The sequence below is a fragment of the Triticum aestivum genome, chromosome 6D (genome assembly GCF_018294505.1).
Source record: "Triticum aestivum cultivar Chinese Spring chromosome 6D, IWGSC CS RefSeq v2.1, whole genome shotgun sequence".
NCBI lineage: Eukaryota > Viridiplantae > Streptophyta > Magnoliopsida > Poales > Poaceae > Triticum > Triticum aestivum.
This window is the reverse complement of record NC_057811.1, coordinates 236,077,520-236,097,903: the sequence shown is the minus strand read 5'-3', so window position 1 is coordinate 236,097,903 and position 20,384 is coordinate 236,077,520.

The following is a 20,384-nucleotide window of genomic DNA, read 5'->3' as shown; positions in this document are numbered from 1 at the left end:
TTCTAACTCCCAAGTAAGATATATATCAGGAACATATCTACCCTCAAATGGTGGAATATTCAATTTTAGTTTAGGAAGATGGTCCTGATCTCGTACCTCAGGTGGTGGTGCAGCCCTACTGTTGCGATGATATGCATAAGGACGACCTGGTGGTGGTGGTGCTGGTGGTTGCACGTAGTTCTGATTTTGATCAACCTCATCCTCGTAATGGTCCTCCACCTCTGCAGTAGCAGCAGAAACTACAAAAGCATCGACAGTAGGTACAACAGCACCAGAAGTTTGACCAGGCTCAAGGGAAATGCGATGTGCTCGTCCCACTTGATTTGGAAGGCGATGTTGTTGTTGTTGTAGAGGTGCGACAGGTGCAGTGGGCGGTGGTTGTGGAAGACGCGCGAGCAATTCATTAAACTTGTTATCGAGCTTTGTTTCGAACGCCTTCTCAATGCCATCTATCTTCTCCATGGCCTCTTCAAATCTTTTTAGCACATCTTCCACCTGTCCACTCATCATTTGCTGAAACTTATCATGTAACTCTTTGTTCGCCATGTTCTCCCAGTCAGTCTCGTTGGCTTGTGATCCCGCCATGGTTAGCAGCAATAGAAACACACAAGAATATGATCCTACAGACTACTAGGAAGTGGTGCTGGTGTGTCACAAATCCGTCAAGCGAATCTCAAAATCTTACCAGTTCTTACCAAGCAGCAGGTGGTGATCAGCAACCGTTGTAGTCAAAACTCTCAAAAGCTTGGATAGAGCGATTGCCAGGGAGAGTCAAACGCACGACGTAGATGTATCTGGAGTTGGGAAGGCTTATAATATGGTAGCAAAAAGGTCAGCAATAATCAATTCAGAGATGCAAAGTTGAATAAACGCTCAACGACGGTACTGTGCTGGTCCTAGGCTACACCGTGCTAGAGACGCGAGCCTAGAACACTAACAAAATCACGACGCTGCACGTAAACAACGAAAAAGCACTCTCTAGGAAAAAATTCGCTCTTTTTTTCGCGCGCTCTTTTTTTGCGCTCCTCTTTTTTTTGCGAAAAATCACTATAATGGCGAGTGTCTCAAAATGTCGGGGTTCAAGAACGACACCTATGGGATCACAAGGGATCCCTACTATGGTTGCCCGGGCGCGGGGCTGTAAAAAGAGCGGGTTTAGAAGATCAACATGGGGGAATTTTATCCAGGTTCGGGCCGCAAGCGATGCGTAATACCCTAGTCCTGCTTTGGTGTATATTTGGTGTTCTTGAGATCTTGAACTAGCTGCGGTGCATGCCTAGCCCAAAAAGTCTGAATCCTCTCTCAGTACGCCTCGGGCCTCCTTTTATATGTCAAAGGGGCTGCCACAGCGGCACACGGGAGGTGGAAAGTGTCTACAGTGTACAAGTTTATCCCTGACATCATAGGACAAAACGCATTTAATGCACTGCCGACGTGTCCTCTTGCTTTATCGGGGACGGCAAGGAAGCTCGTCTCGTCTGTCGCCGCCTCGCCTCGCTTCAACACGCGTCCAAGCTGACGAGGCGTGCAGCGCCACGCTGGCTGGCTAGCTGCTACGCTGGTGCGGTGGCAGGGTCTTCGCGAAGATCTGCATGCCACCACGCAGGTGCTTGCTTGGTTGGCCTAGAAGCTGCATGCTGCCACATAGGTGCATGCCTAGTTGGCAGGCTGTCTGCTGCGACGGGATGGCTATGGGGCAGCGAAGCTTTGGTAATTGCGGGCCTGGTTGTGGCCCCGCAGATGTCCCCGGCAAGGGTCTTGTCGGGGTCTTGTGGGCGTCCCCGGCAAGGATCTTGCCGTGGGTCTTCATCTTCTGGTTCTTATCTGGTCTTGCAGGCCTTCAGTCTCCACAAAGATTTGCACGTCACCATGCAGGCGCCTCCCGAGCCTTGGTTCCAATGTTGTCTATGGTGTCGAAACTCTCAGGCTCAAGGGTGGCGGTCTTGCTGGTGTTTGGGTAAGTTGCCCTGGCAAGGCCCTTACCGGGGCAACGTCGGTCATCCCCGGCAAGGCTCTTGCTGGGGGAAACCCACCTTGCCCCTTCGCTCTTCGCGCCTCTGGTCTCAGCGCAGCTCTGGTAGTCTTGTTCCTTGCTTCCTTTGCCCCGCCAAGCGTGGCCGCAGGTGTGGCTACAACTTCCCATGCACAAGTAAAGGGGTACAGAAGGCCCCTACTTTTGACACCGACAGGAGCCCCCGGGCCTGGGCCACTCATAAGCGCAGAGCGTTGTTGGGCCGGGCCCAGAACGGTGCGCGGGCACGCGTGGCAGAGTTTTACTGCGGTAACTGCTTCTCCGGTTACGCTTCCCCATGACTCACGTTGAATGCGTGACGTGGGGGTCATGTGTGGTGCGGCTGCTGAACACTCGCGTCACGTCTTGGTAAATGGTAAAGAGGCGGCCCGCATCTTCCCCATAAAAAGGAAAAACCGCAGGCGCGCTGCTCATTTACCCTCCGCGCCTTTTCCAATCTCGAAACCGCCGCTCCCCTCTTCTTCTTCCTCAAGCGCGAGCCAAAGCTCTTGCCTCTGTTTGCCGCCGCCGCACCCCCATTGCCCTCGATTCTTCGCCCCCCCCTCCCAGTTGCCATGGCGCCCAAGACAGGCAAGGGCAAGGGAGTGGCCAAAGACGACAGAGGGAAGGAGGTGCCGGAGAGTGAGTTGGCGGCGCTTCGGACGCAGTGCGCCCTCTTCCCCTCGATGGTCGACGCGGTCACCCTCAGGGACTACTTCAGGCCCCTGTGGGGAAGGGAGACGTCGGGGCACCCGGCCACGCGCATCATCCCCGCCGATTTCGCCGAGGCCGACCCAAATCGGTACCCCTTCTTCGTCGATTACTTCTCCTGCGGGCTCTTCCCCCCCTTCTCCGATTTCTTCAATGACGTCATGTACACCTACGGCTTCCACCTTCTAGATTTCACGCCGAATGCCATGGCGTGCATGGCTTTCTTCGCCCACCTCTGTGAGGGCTTCGCCGGAGTGCATCCCAGCACGGCGCTCTTCGGGCATTACTTCACCCCTCGCATCCAGCCAGGGGGCGCCATCTCCGGCTGCATCACCTGGATCCCGAGGAACTAGAACAGGGGCACATACCCGTAGGGTGCCCAGAAGGAGAGGTGGGAAGAGTGGCAGGGCCGGTGGTGCTGGATCGAGGAGGCAGACCCGCAAGAGTTCTGCCGGGTCCGTCGGAGGCCGCCGGTCCGCAGCAAGGACTGGAGCGACGTCGACGCTGATGACAAGAAGCTCACGGTCGCCACCACCAGCATCCACCGCCTCACCTCGGTTGGGCTCACTCTTGAGATGATTGGGGCGGACTTCATCCGCCGCCGGATCGCCCTGCTGCACAATAAGGGGAGGCCGGCCTAGGACTTTAGGAACGCAGCTGACATCATGAGGCTCCCTCTGGTTTGAAGCACAATTTCACGGTGCTAGGGCATGCCCATTTTTGCCAGAGGCTCTTTCAGCTCAAGGTGAATGAAGACGGCGGGGTCGAGAGGACCGGCAATGCCGAGAAGGCCGGCGGGACTGTGTTTGGGTTGCCAGCGGCGGTGGTCCCGTTGAGCAACAACTCTCGCCAGACCGACATCATCGCCATGATGCTGGACTTCAACGCGCACGGCCTGGATCCGAGCTGGGCCGAGCCAGAAGCGGAACGGGTGCAGGAGTTCTTCGACAACCTGTCGGAGAGGTACGTTCGTGACGAGCCGCTGCTCATCCGCGACACCACCAAGGCGGAGCTAGCATACATTGCCGCCAGGGCGGAGGAGGCGGCACTCGCCAAGGAGGCCGGCAGTATCGGCACCGTGGAGGACGAGGCCACCATGGCCGCAGAAGAGAAAGGGCTCGCCGAATGGGCGGGGTCTGCCGGGGAGGCCAGCAGCGCCGGTGCCAGGGCTCCCCTTGTCGAGGACATGGTCGCGGAGTCAACCGAAGAGGAGACCGAGGTGGACGACTCCTTGCCCTCGGCAAGAGGCGCGTCCTGCAGCGGGCTAGCTCCGGCGAGTCGGTCCGACTCGGTAGGACCGTGCAACGGCAACAGGCCCATGCGCAACCCGTGCGCCAGACGAGGGCCGCGACAGCGAAGAAGAAGGCAACGGCCGCCGCTTCTTCCTCGTCCAAGCGGCGCAGGACCCCATCCCCTTATCCTCCCCCTTCGGATAACGAACCCGAGGCCGACTTCGACCTCGGGTCCTTCAGCCCGAAGAGGAAGAGGAGGCCGGCGGAGGAGGAAGAGTAAGTGGCCCCCTTTATCATTTCTGACTCTCAGCCCGTGTTGTTTCCCCTGACTTGATCTTGTTTTTGTAGGGAGACGGAGATGCTGGCCCAGAGGGCGGCGAAGGGGGCCAAGGCCTCGGCGGGCGACAAGCCCCCAGCGCGTATGCCGGAGGTGGTGGATATCAGCCCAGATGCCAGCCCTCGACGCAGCCCCCGCCTCAGCCCCCAGCGTAAGTTCATTACTCGCTCACCATCGACGGGCGTTGGGGCACGGATCCTTGGTGCTGACCTTGCCGGGTTTGCAGGAGGAGAGCAGCAACAGGAGGAGCCCATAAGGGCCACTCCCAACACGTCGCCCCCATCGACTACGCCGCCTAAAGGGGCGTCCCCGGCAAGGGAAACCACCACCGAGCCCACGCATATGGAGGAGGAGGAGGCGGACTTGGGTGCTGGTGGCTCCGTCCCGGCAACAAATGTTGGCAGGGAGGGAATCGCTTCTCGGCTTGGCGCGGGTAAGCAGCCTGCCCTCCGTCCCTGTCTTCTTTTTTTCCTTCTCTCTTTTGTCCTGAACCTTGATCTTGGCCTTGTTTCGTTCGTCCTTTTTGGTTTTCAGACCCTCCCTCGATGGACCAGGAGGATATCGACATCGTCATCGGGGAGGTCGCCAAGGATGCCGAGGCCGAGGCCGTCAGGATCGCAGGTGAGGAAGCCGCCAAGTCCGCCGCCGGGGAGGCTGGCGAGGGGTCTGCCGAGGCCGCTGCCGAAGAGGCCGACACGGCCGCTGCCGAGGAGGCCGCCAAGAAGCCTGCCGAGGAGGAGGTGGCCAACGACTAGTGATAGAGGCGAGGGTGTCCCGATCTTTTGATGAGATGATAACTATCGATTTGGTGGAGACGACTTTGACGATCCGACTACAAACGTGCACGACGTTGCGCCTTATCAATCGCTAAACCAATCTCCTGAGGTTACTGACGATGCCGGAAGCACGATCAACCTGACCACGAAGGTCTATTCCTGCAAGCAATCGAAGAACGAGCAAGAATATGATAATGCAATCTGAATATTGCGAATATATATGAAGTATTGATAGTGGTGGGAATCCGTAAGCGGTCTTGGTCTGGTCGTTGGACACAAACGAAGTACACGAAGTTGCAATGGCTAACTTTTAACTAAACAAATTCCAAGGAAAAAGCTACTAGATGGATCTACTTATATAGGAGCAAGGGGTGGCGGCCAAGGAGGTGGGAGGACGTCCCAAGGCAGCCTAAAACCAACCCTAGGTCGTACAAGGCTCATGGGCCCAAGTGGAGGTGATGCAACACCTTTGGACTTGTAGTTTGACTCGGATTCTGGTGCAACGTCAGATTGTTTCGACCATAACTCAATGCTCCGGACGAATTTAAAGGTGAATCCAATTGGGTTGGAAAGAGCACGAAATCTAGTTTCCAACAAAAAAAGAATCACCCAATTCGGAGTCCGTATGAAAAAGTTGTTGGCGTTTTGAGTCAGGTATGTCTGTGCAGTCCGAATCTGAATCCAGAACGTGAGAGACTTGGACTCTATCTTCTCTTGGCCCAAAAGTGACGTGAGAGGACTTTTTGAACAGAACCTAAACTTCTCCTTTTGCCTTATCTTCATATGTGGATTGTACAAATGTCCCATACACCTGCAATTAGACAAAACACAAAAGTGTGTGAAGTATTTTTGTTCTGGATAACATAAATAGATTATTGAATAGTTTGCACTAGAAATCACCTGACAAATATGCATGTATGCAATATTTTTGGTCGTATCCAAGGTAGTCATGTCCTCATCATCCTCCCCTTCTTGAAAACAAAGCCGTCCTCGGCGTTGCTTAATCTGAAATGTGGCTAACAAAAGAGACAAGGTGTACATGTTGTATATGTATATGTCATCCATTTTTACTTCCCGTGGATTTTGCACATATGACACATGTATACATGAGTAACTTTCATAGTTAATAAAATATAAAGCCAAAATATTATCACAAGAAGTAGAAGGCATGAAAGTATTGCAACTCAGTTTGCACATATAAGTGAAGCTCTTATTCATATGAAAAGATTGACAATATTCATCATTAAACCATCCCAACATTGATGAACCATCACCAAGATTAGAGGTCATATCAAAATGATTAAACATTGGCACAATTATTTTCAAACATATTTGATCCAAATCTGATTTATTCCCTGATTCACTTGATTCTTTTGCATCGATAGTTAATTCAATGGGCTCACTCAAAATTGTTTGATCACATGGCAAAGTCAAATCATCAACATAGTCCTCTAAGGTAGCTGGTGTGATCAAAGTAGTGGGTAGCTCACCGCATGGTGCACTTAAATTGACAAGACATTCATCATACTCATGTGGAAGTGGAAGATTAGTACCTTTGTCATTACCTCTTATGATCAACTCAGATGAGGTAGGCACTCTCGGTGATGATGTGTCACATGGTGGAGGTGATGTAGTCCTCACAACAACGGATGTGGTTGTCATAGTATGCTTAGTAGTTGAAGGGACAACCGTATCAACTCTTGGAATGTGCATCTCGCGCTTGTTCTCCTTGTGCGCAACACGTCGTTTTATTTCCTGTTCAGCTTTGCAAGCAAGATGAAACAAATGGTCCATAGGATAACACTCTTCATGTATTAGTATCTCCTGAATGTCACGATTTAATCCTCCCCAAAATCTATCCATAAAATCTTCTTCACTTTCTTCTAAAGAGGAATGCAGCAAGGTAGTTTGTAAAGTATCATAATATTTCGTTACGGTGTCACTACCTTGTTTTAAATGTTGCAACTTTGTAATCATGTCACGAGTATAATAAGCGGGAACGAATGTATGTCGCATGGCAAGTTTCAAATCATCCCAAGTAGTAGGTATATCATTAGGGTGTAACCGACAATATTCACTCCACCAAACTACAGCATAACCAGTGAAAGAACCAACCGCAACCTTAACTTTTTTACGTACATCAAAATTATTGGAAGCAAATATATTATTTAGGTCAAACTCCCATTCAATATATAAAGCAGGTCTAAAACGGCCATTAAATGGTGGTATAGAAACATTAACCTGATCATGTGCATTTGGATGTTTGTGCACCTCTCGTGACGGTTGTGGTATTTGCATAGGTGATGGCACATCTCCCACGATCGACAAACCCCATGAATTGACTCTAGATCCTGTCATGATTAGTAGAAACAAGAAACAAAATTCAAGAATAATGTTCCTATGAACTACTAGGATGTGGTGGTAAAGCGCTCACAGTAAAGCAAATATCAATATCTTACAAGTTCTTACCAAGCAGCAGGTGGTGACAGGCAACCAGCGGTGTCAAATAACTCCAAAGATTGAGTAAAGCGATTGCCAGGGGAACGTACGTATACACGGTGTAGAAATATGTGGAGCTGGGTTGGCTATATATGGTAGCAAAATATTAGCAATAATCAATTCAGAGATGCAATGTTGAATAAACGCTCAACGACGGTACTGTGCTGGTCCTAGGCTAGACCGGACTAGAGACGCGAGCCTAGAACACTAATGAGGTCACGGCGTAGCACAACTAGCATCAATGAAGGATACTAAGTAGCTCTGGACAGCAAGATATAAGTGAAGATCACAACGGCAGTAAAGATAATGATGAAAAACAACTGCCAAGCAGGATATACAACAACTCTCTCCAACTTTCCTCTTGAAAAGTTTGTGCCAATTTTCTGATAATTTTTTTCAAAGAATGCTACTAACTCAAGCTTTCCAATGCAAAAAGAATCACTCAATTCCGAGTTGATATGAGGAGTGAAAGAATTCTGAAACTGGCTTGAAAAACTGGAATAAGCTGTGTCCGCGAACTTCGGAGGGCAAAAAGACCTATTTAGAAGACGATTTTGAGGTGTCAAATATTGAACTAGTCTCTGCAACTATTTAGATGCGGCTCGTCGCTAGCTTTCATTTGAGTACTCGCGGAGTCAAAACGGACTTCGTATGAGGAAGGTATGCCTGTTTTACTAAACAGTGCACAAAACAGATTCCAATCCGAATTCAACTACGAGATTGAGTCTAGATAGATCCGAATTTTGTTTTTTTTTCTTCTCTCTTTTTTTTCCTCACACTTTTTTTCTTTCTCTTTTTTTTCTTTCTTTTTCTTTTTTTTCTCTATCTTTTTTTTCTCTCCCTCTTTCCAAGACAAACTAGATAAGATGCAGATTGGATCAAGCGAAGATGTGAACGACCTCAACTATGATTGTGACAATGAACTATGGGTAGCACATGGTGGAATTTGATGGATGGTGTGGTGGACAGCAGAAGGGATAACGATGCAGCGGCGACGTGACTAATGTGAACAGAACTCGAAACTCTAAACGAACTAGACCCTAAGACCAGCAACTCGACACGACGATGCAACCGATAATTCAATAATGCAAACAATGAATAGAAAATTGCAAAGGCTCAGACTGGCTTGGACAAAAGGATGAATAGATCTAACTTTTTTGTGGCTTTTTCTTGGACAATAGGTAAGAAAATAAATCTAATCTAGGGGAAACTGGAAATTCTCACCGAGCAACCTGAAAACTGATACCACTTGATAGAGGCGAGGGTGTCCCGATCTTTCGATGAGATGATAACTATCGATTTGGTGGAGACGACTTTGACGATCCGACTACAAACGTGCACGACGTTGCGCCTTATCAATCGCTAAACCAATCTCCTGAGGTTACTGACGATGCCGGAAGCACGATCAGCCTGACCACGAAGGTCTATTCCTGCAAGCAATCGAAGAACGAGCAAGAATATGATAATGCAATCTGAATATTGCGAATATATATGAAGTATTGATAGTGGTGGGGATCCGTAAGCGGTCTTGGTCTGGTCGTTGGACACAAACGAAGTACACGAAGTTGCAATGGCTAACTTTTAACTAAACAAATCCCAAGGAAAAAGCTACTAGATGGATCTACTTATATAGGAGCAAGGGGTGGCGGCCAAGGAGGTGGGAGGACGTCCCAAGGCAGCCTAAAACCAACCCTAGGTCGTACAAGGCTCATGGGCCCAAGTGGAGGTGATGCAACACCTTTGGACTTGTAGTTTGACTCGGATTCTGGTGCAACGTCAGATTGTTTCGACCATAACTCAATGCTCCGGACGAATTTAAAGGTGAATCCAATTGGGTTGGAAAGAGCACGAAATCTAGTTTCCAACAAAAAAAGAATCACCCAATTCGGAGTCCGTATGAAAAAGTTGTTGGCGTTTTGAGTCAGGTATGTCTGTGCAGTCCGAATCTGAATCCAGAACGTGAGAGACTTGGACTCTATCTTCTCTTGGCCCAAAAGTGACGTGAGAGGACTTTTTGAACAGAACCTAAACTTCTCCTTTTGCCTTATCTTCATATGTGGATTGTACAAATGTCCCATACACCTGCAATTAGACAAAACACAAAAGTGTGTGAAGTATTTTTGTTCTGGATAACATAAATAGATTATTGAATAGTTTGCACTAGAAATCACCTGACAAATATGCATGTATGCAATATTTTTGGTCGTATCCAAGGTAGTCATGTCCTCATCATCCTCCCCTTCTTGAAAACAAAGCCGTCCTCGGCGTTGCTTAATCTGAAATGTGGCTAACAAAAGAGACAAGGTGTACATGTTGTATATGTATATGTCATCCATTTTTACTTCCCGTGGATTTTGCACATATGACACATGTATACATGAGTAACTTTCATAGTTAATAAAATATAAAGCCAAAATATTATCACAAGAAGTAGAAGGCATGAAAGTATTGCAACTCAGTTTGCACATATAAGTGAAGCTCTTATTCATATGAAAAGATTGACAATATTCATCATTAAACCATCCCAACATTGATGAACCATCACCAAGATTAGAGGTCATATCAAAATGATTAAACATTGGCACAATTATTTTCAAACATATTTGATCCAAATCTGATTTATTCCCTGATTCACTTGATTCTTTTGCATCGATAGTTAATTCAATGGGCTCACTCAAAATTGTTTGATCACATGGCAAAGTCAAATCATCAACATAGTCCTCTAAGGTAGCTGGTGTGATCAAAGTAGTGGGTAGCTCACCGCATGGTGCACTTAAATTGACAAGACATTCATCATACTCATGTGGAAGTGGAAGATTAGTACCTTTGTCATTACCTCTTATGATCAACTCAGATGAGGTAGGCACTCTCGGTGATGATGTGTCACATGGTGGAGGTGATGTAGTCCTCACAACAACGGATGTGGTTGTCATAGTATGCTTAGTAGTTGAAGGGACAACCGTATCAACTCTTGGAATGTGCATCTCGCGCTTGTTCTCCTTGTGCGCAACACGTCGTTTTATTTCCTGTTCAGCTTTGCAAGCAAGATGAAACAAATGGTCCATAGGATAACACTCTTCATGTATTAGTATCTCCTGAATGTCACGATTTAATCCTCCCCAAAATCTATCCATAAAATCTTCTTCACTTTCTTCTAAAGAGGAATGCAGCAAGGTAGTTTGTAAAGTATCATAATATTTCGTTACGGTGTCACTACCTTGTTTTAAATGTTGCAACTTTGTAATCATGTCACGAGTATAATAAGCGGGAACGAATGTATGTCGCATGGCAAGTTTCAAATCATCCCAAGTAGTAGGTATATCATTAGGGTGTAACCGACAATATTCACTCCACCAAACTACAGCATAACCAGTGAAAGAACCAACCGCAACCTTAACTTTTTTACGTACATCAAAATTATTGGAAGCAAATATATTATTTAGGTCAAACTCCCATTCAATATATAAAGCAGGTCTAAAACGGCCATTAAATGGTGGTATAGAAACATTAACCTGATCATGTGCATTTGGATGTTTGTGCACCTCTCGTGACGGTTGTGGTATTTGCATAGGTGATGGCACATCTCCCACGATCGACAAACCCCATGAATTGACTCTAGATCCTGTCATGATTAGTAGAAACAAGAAACAAAATTCAAGAATAATGTTCCTATGAACTACTAGGATGTGGTGGTAAAGCGCTCACAGTAAAGCAAATATCAATATCTTACAAGTTCTTACCAAGCAGCAGGTGGTGACAGGCAACCAGCGGTGTCAAATAACTCCAAAGATTGAGTAAAGCGATTGCCAGGGGAACGTACGTATACACGGTGTAGAAATATGTGGAGCTGGGTTGGCTATATATGGTAGCAAAATATTAGCAATAATCAATTCAGAGATGCAATGTTGAATAAACGCTCAACGACGGTACTGTGCTGGTCCTAGGCTAGACCGGACTAGAGACGCGAGCCTAGAACACTAATGAGGTCACGGCGTAGCACAACTAGCATCAATGAAGGATACTAAGTAGCTCTGGACAGCAAGATATAAGTGAAGATCACAACGGCAGTAAAGATAATGATGAAAAACAACTGCCAAGCAGGATATACAACAACTCTCTCCAACTTTCCTCTTGAAAAGTTTGTGCCAATTTTCTGATAATTTTTTTCAAAGAATGCTACTAACTCAAGCTTTCCAATGCAAAAAGAATCACTCAATTCCGAGTTGATATGAGGAGTGAAAGAATTCTGAAACTGGCTTGAAAAACTAGAATAAGCTGTGTCCGCGAACTTCGGAGGGCAAAAAGACCTATTTAGAAGACGATTTTGAGGTGTCAAATATTGAACTAGTCTCTGCAACTATTTAGATGCGGCTCGTCTCTAGCTTTCATTTGAGTACTCGCGGAGTCAAAACGGACTTCGTATGAGGAAGGTATGCATGTTTTACTAAACAGTGCACAAAACAGATTCCAATCCGAATTCAACTACGAGATTGAGTCTAGATAGATCCGAATTTTGTTTTTTTTCTTCTCTCTTTTTCTTTCCTCACACTTTTTTTTCTTTCTCTTTTTTCTTTTTTTCTCTTTTTTTCTCTGTCTTTTTTTTCTCTCCCTCTTTCCAAGACAAACTAGATAAGATGCAGATTGGATCAAGCGAAGATGTGAACGACCTCAACTATGATTGTGACAATGAACTATGGGTAGCACATGGTGGAATTTGATGGATGGTGTGGTGGACAGCAGAAGGGATAACGATGCAGCGGCGACGTGACTAATGTGAACAGAACTCGAAACTCTAAACGAACTAGACCCTAAGACCAGCAACTCGACACGACGATGCAACCGATAATTCAATAATGCAAACAATGAATAGAAAATTGCAAAGGCTCAGACTGGCTTGGACAAAAGGATGAATAGATCTAACTTTTTTGTGGCTTTTTCTTGGACAATAGGTAAGAAAATAAATCTAATCTAGGGGAAACTGGAAATTCTCACCGAGCAACCTGAAAACTGATACCACTTGATAGAGGCGAGGGTGTCCCGATCTTTCGATGAGATGATAACTATCGATTTGGTGGAGACGACTTTGACGATCCGACTACAAACGTGCACGACGTTGCGCCTTATCAATCGCTAAACCAATCTCCTGAGGTTACTGACGATGCCGGAAGCACGATCAGCCTGACCACGAAGGTCTATTCCTGCAAGCAATCGAAGAACGAGCAAGAATATGATAATGCAATCTGAATATTGCGAATATATATGAAGTATTGATAGTGGTGGGGATCCGTAAGCGGTCTTGGTCTGGTCGTTGGACACAAACGAAGTACACGAAGTTGCAATGGCTAACTTTTAACTAAACAAATCCCAAGGAAAAAGCTACTAGATGGATCTACTTATATAGGAGCAAGGGGTGGCGGCCAAGGAGGTGGGAGGACGTCCCAAGGCAGCCTAAAACCAACCCTAGGTCGTACAAGGCTCATGGGCCCAAGTGGAGGTGATGCAACACCTTTGGACTTGTAGTTTGACTCGGATTCTGGTGCAACGTCAGATTGTTTCGACCATAACTCAATGCTCCGGACGAATTTAAAGGTGAATCCAATTGGGTTGGAAAGAGCACGAAATCTAGTTTCCAACAAAAAAAGAATCACCCAATTCGGAGTCCGTATGAAAAAGTTGTTGGCGTTTTGAGTCAGGTATGTCTGTGCAGTCCGAATCTGAATCCAGAACGTGAGAGACTTGGACTCTATCTTCTCTTGGCCCAAAAGTGACGTGAGAGGACTTTTTGAACAGAACCTAAACTTCTCCTTTTGCCTTATCTTCATATGTGGATTGTACAAATGTCCCATACACCTGCAATTAGACAAAACACAAAAGTGTGTGAAGTATTTTTGTTCTGGATAACATAAATAGATTATTGAATAGTTTGCACTAGAAATCACCTGACAAATATGCATGTATGCAATATTTTTGGTCGTATCCAAGGTAATCATGTCCTCATCAACCAGCCTTCCTCCCCTGCAGCCCCCGCGCCTCCCTAGTACCTGAAGGTGGGCGATGACTTGTTCATCCGCCTCCCAGGGACGGCAGACACCAGAGCGCCTGCCGAGGGGGAGGTCTTTGATGATGAGGTGCTCGCCACCGCCGGGCTCCAGGTTGTCGACAAACCGAGCGCTGGTGGAGACGGTTCCAAGAGGAGCAGCTTCTCCGAGCCATGGGCGCCAACTTCCAGAAGCTCCAAGCACTCCACCGTGCCCGCCAAGACAAAGTGAGATCCAGGATGGCGGCGGTGGACAAGGCGGAGGCAGATTTGGAGGAGCGCGTCGCTCAGGCGCAGGTCTGTTTGGCGAGGCCTGGGATGAATTGAAGGCTGCCCAGGGTGAGCTGGATGAGCGCCAGCGAGAGCTCATCCTGAAGTAGGCCGACATCGAAAAGCCCTGGAGGTGGCAAAGGAGCAGGCCGCCAAGGATGAGGCTACTCGGCAGCAGCACCAGCAGTGATAGAGGCAAAGGTGTCCCGATCTTTCGATGAGATGATAACTATCGATTTGGTGGAGACGACTTTGACGATCCGACTACAAACGTGCACGACGTTGCGCCTTATCAATCGCTAAACCAATCTCCTGAGGTTACTGACGATGCCGGAAGCACGATCAGCCTGACCACGAAGGTCTTTTCCTGCAAGCAATCGAAGAACGAGCAAGATTATGATAATGCAATCTGAATATTGCGAATATATATGAAGTATTGATAGTGGTGGGAATCCGTAAGCGGTCTTGGTCTGGTCGTTGGACACAAACGAAGTACACGAAGTTGCAATGGCTAACTTTTAACTAAACAAATTCCAAGGAAAAAGCTACTAGATGGATCTACTTATATAGGAGCAAGGGGTGGCGGCCAAGGAGGTGGGAGGACGTCCCAAGGCAGCCTAAAACCAACCCTAGGTCGTACAAGGCTCATGGGCCCAAGTGGAGGTGATGCAACACCTTTGGACTTGTAGTTTGACTCGGATTCTGGTGCAACGTCAGATTGTTTCGACCATAAATCAATGCTCCGGACGAATTTAAAGGTGAATCCAATTGGGTTGGAAAGAGCACGAAATCTAGTTTCCAACAAAAAAAGAATCACCCAATTCGGAGTCCGTATGAAAAAGTTGTTGGCGTTTTGAGTCAGGTATGTCTGTGCAGTCCGAATCTGAATCCAGAACGTGAGAGACTTGGACTCTATCTTCTCTTGGCCCAAAAGTGACGTGAGAGGACTTTTTGAACAGAACCTAAACTTCTCCTTTTGCCTTATCTTCATATGTGGATTGTACAAATGTCCCATACACCTGCAATTAGACAAAACACAAAAGTGTGTGAAGTATTTTTGTTCTGGATAACATAAATAGATTATTGAATAGTTTGCACTAGAAATCACCTGACAAATATGCATGTATGCAATATTTTTGGTCGTATCCAAGGTAGTCATGTCCTCATCAACCAGCCTTCCTCCCCTGCAGCCCCCCGCCTCCCCTAGTACCTGAGGTGGCGATACTTGTTCCATCCGCCTCCCAGGACGGCAGACACCAGAGCGCCTGCCGAGGGGGAGGTCTTTAATGATGAGGTGCTCGCCCACCGCCGGGCTCCAAGGTTGTCGACAAACCGAGCGCTGGGGAGACGGTTCCAAGGGAGCAGCCTTCTCCGAGCCAATTGCACCCCCCAAACTCCAGAAGCTCCAAGCACTCCACCGTGCCCGCCAACGACAAAGTGAGATCCCAGAGATGGCGGCGGTGGACAAGGAGCAGATTGAGGGAGCGCGTCGCTCGGCGCAGTCTGTTTGGCGAGGCCTGGGATGATGAAGCTGCCCAGCGGTGAGCTGGCATGAGCGCCACGCGAGAGCTCATCCTGAAGTAGGCCGACATCGAAAGCCCTGGATCGGTGGCAAAGGAGCAGGCCGCCAAGGATGAGGCTACTCGGCAGCAGCACCAGCAGTGATAGAGGCAAAGGTGTCCCGATCTTTCGATGAGATGATAACTATCGATTTGGTGGAGACGACTTTGAAGATCCGACTACAAACGTGCACGACGTTGCGCCTTATCAATCGCTAAACCAATCTCCTGAGGTTACTGACGATGCCGGAAGCACGATCAGCCTGACCACGAAGGTCTTTTCCTGCAAGCAATCGAAGAACGAGCAAGAATATGATAATGCAATCTGAATATTGCGAATATATATGAAGTATTGATAGTGGTGGGAATCCGTAAGCGGTCTTGGTCTGGTCGTTGGACACAAACGAAGTACACGAAGTTGCAATGGCTAACTTTTAACTAAACAAATTCCAAGGAAAAAGCTACTAGATGGATCTACTTATATAGGAGCAAGGGGTGGCGGCCAAGGAGGTGGGAGGACGTCCCAAGGCAGCCTAAAACCAACCCTAGGTCGTACAAGGCTCATGGGCCCAAGTGGAGGTGATGCAACACCTTTGGACTTGTTGTTTGACTCGGATTCTGGTGCAACGTGAGATTGTTTCGACCATAAATCAATGCTCCGGACGAATTTAAAGGTGAATCCAATTGGGTTGGAAAGAGCACGAAATCTAGTTTCCAACAAAAAAAGAATCACCCAATTCGGAGTCCGTATGAAAAAGTTGTTGGCGTTTTGAGTCAGGTATGTCTGTGCAGTCCGAATCTGAATCCAGAACGTGAGAGACTTGGACTCTATCTTCTCTTGGCCCAAAAGTGACGTGAGAGGACTTTTTGAACAGAACCTAAACTTCTCCTTTTGCCTTATCTTCATATGTGGATTGTACAAATATCCCATACACCTGCAATTAGACAAAACACAAAAGTGTGTGAAGTATTTTTGTTCTGGATAACATAAATAGATTATTGAATAGTTTGCACTAGAAATCACCTGACAAATATGCATGTATGCAATATTTTTGGTCGTATCCAAGGTAATCATGTCCTCATCAACCAGCCTTCCTCCCCTGCAGCCCCCGCGCCTCCCTAGTACCTGAAGGTGGGCGATGACTTGTTCATCCGCCTCCCAGGGACGGCAGACACCAGAGCGCCTGCCGAGGGGGAGGTCTTTGATGATGAGGTGCTCGCCACCGCCGGGCTCCAGGTTGTCGACAAACCGAGCGCTGGTGGAGACGGTTCCAAGAGGAGCAGCTTCTCCGAGCCATGGGCGCCAACTTCCAGAAGCTCCAAGCACTCCACCGTGCCCGCCAAGACAAAGTGAGATCCAGGATGGCGGCGGTGGACAAGGCGGAGGCAGATTTGGAGGAGCGCGTCGCTCAGGCGCAGGTCTGTTTGGCGAGGCCTGGGATGAATTGAAGGCTGCCCAGGGTGAGCTGGATGAGCGCCAGCGAGAGCTCATCCTGAAGTAGGCCGACATCGAAAAGCCCTGGAGGTGGCAAAGGAGCAGGCCGCCAAGGATGAGGCTACTCGGCAGCAGCACCAGCAGTGATAGAGGCAAAGGTGTCCCGATCTTTCGATGAGATGATAACTATCGATTTGGTGGAGACGACTTTGACGATCCGACTACAAACGTGCACGACGTTGCGCCTTATCAATCGCTAAACCAATCTCCTGAGGTTACTGACGATGCCGGAAGCACGATCAGCCTGACCACGAAGGTCTATTCCTGCAAGCAATCGAAGAACGAGCAAGAATATGATAATGCAATCTGAATATTGCGAATATATATGAAGTATTGATAGTGGTGGGAATCCGTAAGCGGTCTTGGTCTGGTCGTTGGACACAAACGAAGTACACGAAGTTGCAATGGCTAACTTTTAACTAAACAAATTCCAAGGAAAAAGCTACTAGATGGATCTACTTATATAGGAGCAAGGGGTGGCGGCCAAGGAGGTGGGAGGACGTCCCAAGGCAGCCTAAAACCAACCCTAGGTCGTACAAGGCTCATGGGCCCAAGTGGAGGTGATGCAACACCTTTGGACTTGTAGTTTGACTCGGATTCTGGTGCAACGTCAGATTGTTTCGACCATAACTCAATGCTCCGGACGAATTTAAAGGTGAATCCAATTGGGTTGGAAAGAGCACGAAATCTAGTTTCCAACAAAAAAAGAATCACCCAATTCGGAGTCCGTATGAAAAAGTTGTTGGCGTTTTGAGTCAGGTATGTCTGTGCAGTCCGAATCTGAATCCAGAACGTGAGAGACTTGGACTCTATCTTCTCTTGGCCCAAAAGTGACGTGAGAGGACTTTTTGAACAGAACCTAAACTTCTCCTTTTGCCTTATCTTCATATGTGGATTGTACAAATGTCCCATACACCTGCAATTAGACAAAACACAAAAGTGTGTGAAGTATTTTTGTTCTGGATAACATAAATAGATTATTGAATAGTTTGCACTAGAAATCACCTGACAAATATGCATGTATGCAATATTTTTGGTCGTATCCAAGGTAGTCATGTCCTCATCATCCTCCCCTTCTTGAAAACAAAGCCGTCCTCGGCGTTGCTTAATCTGAAATGTGGCTAACAAAAGAGACAAGGTGTACATGTTGTATATGTATATGTCATCCATTTTTACTTCCCGTGGATTTTGCACATATGACACATGTATACATGAGTAACTTTCATAGTTAATAAAATATAAAGCCAAAATATTATCACAAGAAGTAGAAGGCATGAAAGTATTGCAACTCAGTTTGCACATATAAGTGAAGCTCTTATTCATATGAAAAGATTGACAATATTCATCATTAAACCATCCCAACATTGATGAACCATCACCAAGATTAGAGGTCATATCAAAATGATTAAACATTGGCACAATTATTTTCAAACATATTTGATCCAAATCTGATTTATTCCCTGATTCACTTGATTCTTTTGCATCGATAGTTAATTCAATGGGCTCACTCAAAATTGTTTGATCACATGGCAAAGTCAAATCATCAACATAGTCCTCTAAGGTAGCTGGTGTGATCAAAGTAGTGGGTAGCTCACCGCATGGTGCACTTAAATTGACAAGACATTCATCATACTCATGTGGAAGTGGAAGATTAGTACCTTTGTCATTACCTCTTATGATCAACTCAGATGAGGTAGGCACTCTCGGTGATGATGTGTCACATGGTGGAGGTGATGTAGTCCTCACAACAACGGATGTGGTTGTCATAGTATGCTTAGTAGTTGAAGGGACAACCGTATCAACTCTTGGAATGTGCATCTCGCGCTTGTTCTCCTTGTGCGCAACACGTCGTTTTATTTCCTGTTCAGCTTTGCAAGCAAGATGAAACAAATGGTCCATAGGATAACACTCTTCATGTATTAGTATCTCCTGAATGTCACGATTTAATCCTCCCCAAAATCTATCCATAAAATCTTCTTCACTTTCTTCTAAAGAGGAATGCAGCAAGGTAGTTTGTAAAGTATCATAATATTTCGTTACGGTGTCACTACCTTGTTTTAAATGTTGCAACTTTGTAATCATGTCACGAGTATAATAAGCGGGAACGAATGTATGTCGCATGGCAAGTTTCAAATCATCCCAAGTAGTAGGTATATCATTAGGGTGTAACCGACAATATTCACTCCACCAAACTACAGCATAACCAGTGAAAGAACCAACCGCAACCTTAACTTTTTTACGTACATCAAAATTATTGGAAGCAAATATATTATTTAGGTCAAACTCCCATTCAATATATAAAGCAGGTCTAAAACGGCCATTAAATGGTGGTATAGAAACATTAACCTGATCATGTGCATTTGGATGTTTGTGCACCTCTCGTGACGGTTGTGGTATTTGCATAGGTGATGGCACATCTCCCACGATCGACAAACCCCATGAATTGACTCTAGATCCTGTCATGATTAGTAGAAACAAGAAACAAAATTCAAGAATAATGTTCCTATGAACTACTAGGATGTGGTGGTAAAGCGCTCACAGTAAAGCAAATATCAATATCTTACAAGTTCTTACCAAGCAGCAGGTGGTGACAGGCAACCAGCGGTGTCAAATAACTCCAAAGATTGAGTAAAGCGATTGCCAGGGGAACGTACGTATACACGGTGTAGAAATATGTGGAGCTGGGTTGGCTATATATGGTAGCAAAATATTAGCAATAATCAATTCAGAGATGCAATGTTGAATAAACGCTCAACGACGGTACTGTGCTGGTCCTAGGCTAGACCGGACTAGAGACGCGAGCCTAGAACACTAATGAGGTCACGGCGTAGCACAACTAGCATCAATGAAGGATACTAAGTAGCTCTGGACAGCAAGATATAAGTGAAGATCACAACGGCAGTAAAGATAATGATGAAAAACAACTGCCAAGCAGGATATACAACAACTCTCTCCAACTTTCCTCTTGAAAAGTTTGTGCCAATTTTCTGATAATTTTTTTCAAAGAATGCTACTAACTCAAGCTTTCCAATGCAAAAAGAATCACTCAATTCCGAGTTGATATGAGGAGTGAAAGAATTCTGAAACTGGCTTGAAAAACTGGAATAAGCTGTGTCCGCGAACTTCGGAGGGCAAAAAGACCTATTAGAAGACGATTTTGAGGTGTCAAATATTGAACTAGTCTCTGCAACTATTTAGATGCGGCTCGTCGCTAGCTTTCATTTGAGTACTCGCGGAGTCAAAACGGACTTCGTATGAGGAAGGTATGCCTGTTTTACTAAACAGTGCACAAAACAGATTCCAATCCGAATTCAACTACGAGATTGAGTCTAGATAGATCCGAATTTTGTTTTTTTCTTCTCTCTTTTTTTTCCTCACACTTTTTTTCTTTCTCTTTTTTTCTGACTTCTTTTTCTTTTTTTTCTCTCTTTTTTCTCTGTCTTTTTTTCTCTCCCTC